The sequence below is a fragment of the Pteropus alecto genome, unplaced genomic scaffold (assembly GCF_000325575.1).
Source record: "Pteropus alecto unplaced genomic scaffold, ASM32557v1 scaffold72, whole genome shotgun sequence".
NCBI lineage: Eukaryota > Metazoa > Chordata > Mammalia > Chiroptera > Pteropodidae > Pteropus > Pteropus alecto.
The window spans coordinates 16325065-16330986 of record NW_006436811.1 but is presented as its reverse complement, the minus strand read 5'-3'; the positions used below and the strand labels follow the sequence as shown (position 1 = coordinate 16330986).

At 30.8% G+C, this 5922-nt stretch overlaps 1 pseudogene; it reads right to left on the bottom strand.

Annotated features, from left to right (window-relative positions):
• Positions 1-1115: 1115 nt before the first annotated feature.
• On the bottom strand, positions 1116-1243 carry LOC112481472 (annotated as a pseudogene).
• Positions 1244-5922: the final 4679 nt, after the last annotated feature.

Below are 5922 nucleotides of genomic sequence, written 5' to 3'. Positions count from 1 at the left end.
TGAGGAGGCAGAAGGGCTTAAAGAAAAGAGGATACTGAGACATCTTGTATCAGTATTGGTTCAGAAACACTGAGGTTAGTTCTGGGACTAGTCTTCATATTCTATCATCATCCCTGGGAAAAGGGATGTCTACAATTACTTTCACTCTGTCAATGAGGGCTCTCCTTCCCAGTATCTGGCTGTAGCTCACTAGAGTCAGAGCTCATTCTCTCACTGCATGAAAGAGAAAAATATATACAGAGCCGATGGCTAATCCACTAAAGTATTTTAAAAATCATCCTGAAGGTTGTTTATCCATTTCTAAAATATATTTTTTCTAATAATATTAATTAATCTAAGAAAATGTTTTAATTGAGATTTGGGTATGTCTCTATGTGATCATAGGATTCAGGCAAGCTTAGGTGCTTTCACACATAGCTTATCACTTTTTTAGTGTAGAATGCTTAGGTAGAAGGTATTGTTAGCACCCTGGTTTTTTACAGATGAACTACTAATGCTCTCTATATTAAGTAAATTGTTTAAAACCACTTCCAGAATATGTCTTATAAAAATTTATGTATTTTCAGTTTCAATGGTAGTTACAAAAAATTGGTAGTTACAAAAAAATTCTCTCTTGTACTTTTGGCTAGTGTTTCAGAATCTCACGCAGATCAAAATGTGCAATATTCTGTAATTTAGGTATTCAAAACAAAATGCATTTATAATATCGTGCCAGAATCATTTGGGGAAGAAGACTATGAGTGTGAAATTAAAATTTAATATTTTGCTTCTCAGGAAAAATTCTTTGATTCACCCTATATTACAGAACATTGCAGAACAAGGTAGTATCATTTATGACCAAATTATATTTATCTGTATTGACTTTGCACATACGTACAGCAATTTCTATTTACTCACTGTTTTCTTCTCTGCCAGTATAAGTCAATTTTAAAAAAAGACACTCACATTTTAGGTATTTTTAAAAATTTCACCTAGGCAAAATCTTTACAGTTTTGCTATGACTCTCTTTCCATGAGATGCAGTTAAAAAGTAAGTTGATACCTAAATTTATTTTTTAAATTAAAAGTTTTTTTAATTTTTATTTTATTCCATTATTATTATTATTATTATTTTAATACCTATAGCACTTGGTCTTCCAAGGTGGCCTCCCATCCAAGTACTAACCAGGCCCAACCCTGCTTAGCTTCCGAGGCTTCTGAAATCAGATGGGATCGGGCTTGTTCAGGGTGGCATGGCTGTAGACTGATACCTAAATTTAAAATATTCTGTTTTTAATACGAAAATTTCCAAACATTTCTATTGTTCTTAATAGAAGATATTTCAATATATTATACACTAAACCCTGAATCAATTACTCAACAAAATTCATACTTGGTGTCTATCATCTGGCAATACAATTCTCAGCTCCAAGCACACTAAAACTCTGATTCCTCCTAAATTTAGCTCTCCCTAGCCCTAAAAATAATTGCAAATTCCCCCACTTTTTGAAGTGCTTTTCCTTTTCTTATTCATCAATTTTCTTATACTCCTAATTTAATTTCGGTAGAACTTTTACTACTGCGGGCACTGCTTCACTGAATGCCCTGACTACACAAAACTATAATACAGACATTCATTACACTTTATGCTGTTCATCTGAAACTAAGCAAATTAACACATTTGTGATTGTTTCTTTGTTAAACCATATGGTCTTGAGATCAGTTTTTTGTCTGCTTTGTTCTCCTTTAATGTCATAAAGTTACAATTGTGCTTAATATATAGTAGGTACTAATAATTACTCTCAAGAATGTGTGACCATTATGGACTCTTAATATATGGCAATCAGAAACCATACAGATGACATGAATGTTCCCTACATGTAGCATCTAACAATATATATAAAATATATAAATACATAGAAATATGTATTGCATATTATATTTATAATATACAGTATATATTATGAACATATTTTATATAAGTATGTATTATATATATATATAAAATTTGGAACATAGTTGTTCAAATAATTTGAATTCAGTAGCACTGGGTTATACTTATGGTCTAGATTGCATTATTTTTCTGATTTGCCTACAAATTTAGCTTTTCAAATCTCCATTTTTTTCATGGATAATATAATAGTTATCCCTTTCATAAGTTTTCTTCCCCCAAGTTTTCAACTGGGCAATGCTTATAAAATGCTTTTCCTAATATAAAAGTAAACTTTCAGTAACTGCTAGCTATCGTCACCATATTCTGAGAAATCTGATTTATTTTATAATAAACAGGGAAGCAAGTAGCTCATATATTATGAGAGTAAGTGCATAAATAACAACTTAATAAATGTAAAAAAAATAAATATAGAGACTTGGATTACGTTTAAGCATATTCAGAAGACACTGGTAGCTGATTTTGTTATATATTTTTATTTTTGCTCTCTATTTTTATTTAATTTTGTTTCACTTTTTTCCTCTACTCACTTTCTTATTTTCTTTTAAATAAAAAAATAAATAAATAAAGTTGATCCTTCAGGATATATAGGGAACAATCTATTTGAACTCCACTGATGGCATTGAGAGACCTCCAGCTGATAAACGTGATTGTTTCAACTGAAAAGTTTGATCACTTTCATGAAATGAGTGAAGGGACAGTAATGAGGGAATCACTTTCACAGATAGCCATGGCTTCTGGTTTTGCATGCATAGCATAGCAGAGACAGAAAAGAAATTAGAGAGGAAATATTTCAGAATGTGGGCTGATATGGAAGGGAACCACGGAGGGTAGGGACAGTAGAACACTGGAGTCATCTCAGCAGCTCGATCCTGTCACATCTTTATTTGCCAGTGGATATAGTGCACTATACTCAGCTTCTTTTCCTTTCTTTCTGTTCTTTAGCCAACTTATTTCCTTAGATATTTCAAAAGGTCAAAAGTATTATGTTGTTCAAATATAAGTAACCTGTTTATTTTGAATGATGAGTACTTTGGCTCATATATTAGCTCCTTTTCAGTGGTTTAAGTCACTTAGATGAACATCATAAGCATGGAACAGTGTGTGTGTGTGTGTGTGTGTGTGTGAAAGAGAAAAGCTTAGTATCTTAAATTGCCTGATATATAATATTAGAGTATTAGAGTGGTATATATAAAATAACTGCTGGTGTCTAATAAAAGGCCTAATGCAAACATGTTTTTAATTATATTGCTCTTTTTCAGTGGCATGAACAGCTCCGATTTACATTAAAATAATGAAAAAATATTACTAAAGATGTTCTGCAAATATATTTATAAATATCTATAGTACTTACAAAATTTATTACTTTAATCATATCTTTTTAAAAGCTCATTTAAAAAGCAATCTAATGAACATAACATTATTTCCAAATATTTATCAAGTTTATTATCTTTCTATATTTATTCATGACCTTTGATAGACCCTGAAAGATAAACTTTAGAGAGATATTAACGTACTTTTTCTTACTGTATGTCAAATACTAACCAAGACAAAGTTATTGAATCTCAACAAATCTGTGTATTAGGAAGTGACATTTGTTAAAGAAGTTTAAGATCTTAATAAACAAGCACTATTACTCCAGGATATATTTATTTTTTACTCGTCTATGTCTCATTACCCTTTTTACACATGTATATTATGGCAGTTACCATACATATTATGGTACATATTATGGTAACTGCCATAATATACATGTGTAAAAAGGGTAATAAGTATGTCTTAGTTATTTATTTGTCTGTATCTACAAAAATATAATGAGCACCCCAAGACTAGAGATGTCTATGATTTATTTCTGCATCCACAGTGCCTCCTAAATAAGTATTCAATTAACAGTGCTATTCCAACTAATAGCTTATTGTAGATTAACAATTAAAATATTGATTTATTGCATTTTAGGTAATACATTTGAAGATTTAAAAAAGATAATCAATGTATTCCATGTTTATTAAAGAACATTCTTGAGAATTTCCTTTAGTATTTTCGCTATTACTATTGAGAAACTCAGAAATTAAAGAATAACTGTGCCACACATCAGCTGTGTTCATTTGAATCTGATGATAAGGAATGATGCACTGTGTAAAACATCTTTATCAGCATGAGGCTGTCTTTTTACAATTCGACTGTATCAAAAGTTATTTCTTTTTGAAATGGAAATGAACTTATTATTTATCAACTCTTGCAGAGTTCTATTTTATTCCAGAAATTACATCAATGATAATTTAAAGCACATTTTGAATTATGCTTATGAAACATTTTTTCTTTGTTTTCTTTAATATTTTAACTTGTATAATGCTTATTCATTGTGCTCTTATGCATAATTTGGTTTGGTTTTAGAAGCAATAAAGATGCTTCTAAACATTGTTGTTTCCAGACATTGGGTATTAATAAAATATTTATTAATAAAGACATTGGGTATTAATAAAATATTTATTAGATTATATAGATATTTAATTATGTTTAAAATTTAGTAAGGAATATAGGTCATTTAAACAACACGTAAAATCGTGAAACATAAATGTTATGTTTTATAACATAAGATAATCAGTTTAAAGAACTTAGTATCACATCAGGCCAAGATGTAATAATAAAAGAGACTATATTTATCTTCCTGCCTAAAGTAAATAACCCTCCCCCCCCACCACCAATCCCCCACCCCAGGCCCCATCAAAATCTATATTATCACAGTTTTCATGAAACTGGCCTCTGGTTAACAATGGGCAGTGAAACAAACAAGGTGAGCTCTATGATTGGACACTATCTAATGTCTTGAGAGAGTTTTCTGCCCATAGTACAGAAACGGGGAAATCAGGGAGAGCCCATCCGAATCTAAGATGAGAAGGCGCAGATGAAAGTATGGAGTGACCCAGGGGGCTAAAGATCACAAATAATAAAAAAGAGATTTTGCAAAGAGAGAGAGAGAGATCTGGAGATCTAAAGATTGTTGTCACTTTCGAGAATGCAGGTGAGTACTTATTACACAGTCATGTGAGAAGATCGCCTAAGACCAGGAGAAAAATCCAAAACATGATTAAAGAAACAGTATCTAAACTTGCAAGACTGTGAATTGCATCTATTCCTACCAGCCAATGTAGAATTCTACATAATTCAAGGTGCATTAGGTAGAATATTTAGACCTAGTCTAGAATAAATCTTTCTCTGATATTGTCTAACAAAGCTCAAAAGCAAGTCCTAATGGGGGGAAAATAACTGTTTTCATTAACTTAAAGTACATTCGAGAACAAAGATAAAGAATATTCATAATACAATAGCATCCAGCACCTAATCTACAGTGTTTAGCATCTAATATAAAACTAGCATCTATACAAATAAGCAGAAAAATACAACCCAATGTGAGGAGAAAAACTGATTCTCAAAACTGATCAAAGCTGACATAGAAGTTATAATTAGCTGACAAAGATATTAAAGTTATTCTAACTGTATTCCATATGTTCAATAAGCTAGAAAAATAATCATGTTAACAAAGAGAGATAAAACAAAACCAACAAACTGGATTTCTAGAGATTAGAAAGACAATGTCTGAGATTTAAAAATATATATATTAATTGGAATTAATGAAAAGTTTAATAAACTTAAAACAAAGTCATAGAAACTATCCAAAACAAAACACTATCCAAAGAGAAATGAAGCTGAAAGAAAAATAAACAGAACATCCATAGACTGTTAAGAACTTTAGGAGGCCTAATATATGGATAATTGATGTTCCCAAAGAAGAGAAGGTAGGGAGAGGAAAAAACAAACACTTTTAAAATTTGAAAAAATAGTATAAATCCACACATTTAAGAAACTAAGAAATCCAAGCACAAAAAACATAAGGAAAACTACCCTAAGACACTCCATAATCAAAACAGGTACTAAATGGAAACAGAGGGAGATTATAGTCAATAGAAAAGGGGCTCATAAAAGGTTATCAAT